This window comes from Orycteropus afer, unplaced genomic scaffold, assembly GCF_000298275.1.
Source record: "Orycteropus afer afer isolate SDZICR_OR568_19922 unplaced genomic scaffold, OryAfe1.0 scaffold00260, whole genome shotgun sequence".
NCBI lineage: Eukaryota > Metazoa > Chordata > Mammalia > Tubulidentata > Orycteropodidae > Orycteropus > Orycteropus afer.
The window spans coordinates 5,052,171-5,054,208 of NW_006921847.1; positions in this window are offsets into that span (position 1 = coordinate 5,052,171).

Genomic DNA, 2,038 nt, shown 5'->3' on the forward strand with positions numbered 1-2,038 from the left:
ATTGACCTATGATCAGCTGATGTTTGACCAAAGGCTAAAATCCGTTAAATGGGGAAGAGATTTTCCATTTAACAAATGATACTGGCAAAACTGGATATCCATTTGCAGAAAAATGAAACAAGATTCATACCTCCCACCATACACAAAAACTAACTCCAGATGTATCAAGGACTTCAATGTGAAGCCTAAAACTATAAAGTTCCTCAAGGAAAAAATAGGGGAAAAATTAAGGGGCCCTAATATATGGCACTCCTCGGAAGGAAGACTGGGCAATCTACTTCTGAAAAGGGTACTGCCTTGGAAACCCAAGGAAGGGTCACTATGAGTCAGAATCAAGGTGACAGCAGTGAGTTTCATTTGGTTTGGTTTATATATGGCATAAGTAGACAATCAAGCATAACCCAAAATGCACAAACAGCAGAAGATAAAATAGATGAATGGAACCTTCTGAAAACTGCATTTTTATGTGCTTCCATAGACTTCTCCAAAGGAGTCAAAAGAGAACCTACAGATTGGGAAAAAGTATCTGGCAATGACATATTTGACAAGAAAGTTATCTCTAAAACTTTTAGAAAACTCTAACACATCAACAAAAAGACAAAGAATGCGATTAAAAAATGGGCAGAAGACATGAATAGACGCTTCACCAAAGAGGCTATTCAGGTGGCCAACAAACACATGAAGAAATATTCACAATCATTAGTCATTGCTGCTGTTGTTGTTATGTGCTGTCGAGTTGGACCCAACTCATAGCGACCCCTCCTTGGGTTTCCGAGGCAGTATCACTATGGAAGTAGATTGCCCCATCTTCCTTCTGAGGAGTAGCTGGTGGGTTTGAAATGCCAGCCTTCTGGTTAGCAGTCAAGTGCCTTAGGCACTATGCTCTTTAGATATCTTTAAAGTCAAATGGGGTTGATCGTGTTATTTAGTTCTTCTACATCTTTATTGAGTTTCTTCCCAGTTCTATACCTTATTACAAGTGGTGTATTGAACTCCCTACTATTACTGTGAAGTCATCTATATGTGTTTTCAATTCTTGTAAAGTTTAATTTATGTATTTTGGGGCTTTTTTATTGGAAGTATATATATATTTATTCTCATTATGTCCTCTCCTTCAGTTAATCCTTTGATCATTATAGAATGTCCTTCCTTGTCTCTTAAGGCCATTTTTGTCTTAAGATCTATTTTATCAAACATTAATGTTGTCACTCTTGCCATTTTGGGTGCCTTTTGCTTGGTATATCTTTTTCCAATCTTTTATTTTTAATTTATTTTTGTCTTTTTGTCTAAAGTGAGTCTCTTGCAGACAGTGTATTGATGACTCATGTTTTCTGAGCCACTCTATAACTTTCCATTTCTTGTGTAGTGCATTTCAACCTTTTACATTCAGTGTAATTATTGACAAATATGAATTTATTGATGTCATTTTGTTATGTGTTTTTTCATACTAATTTCTTTGTCCCATATAATTTTCTGTGCTAAGTTCATTTTGTTTATGAATCATGTTACCATCTTTTTCATTGTTATTGTTCTAGTATTTGCTAAGTATTTGTCTTCTTTTTATTATAGTTAGAAAGTTTATTAATTTTTCCTTGAGGTTACCCTGTGATTTATTATTTCCTTCCCAAGTTTAAAATAGTCTGTTCTATCTCATTTGTCTTGACTTCCTCACCATTTAGAAATTCTGGAACTACAATAATTATTCCCTTTGTACGGATGGAGTTTTCCTCATTTACCAAATGATGTCTCTGGTTCTCAGTTTATAGTCTTGTAAACTTATTTTACTTTCGATACTTTTATAACTGGGATTGTTTCTGGGTTATATTGTCATGTATGTTAATCATTGGTTGTTGTTTGCTGTTCTTGGTTCTGTATCAGAAGGACTCCCTTTAGCAACTCTTGTAAGGTTGGTCTGTGTGATAGTTAAGGTTATGCATCAGCTTGGATGGGCCTGGTTTTAAGTGGCTGGGTAGCTGGATGTAGTTATTCCCCCTAATGAGATTGATAATCAACTCCATGGTGAAATCTATTGGAGTAG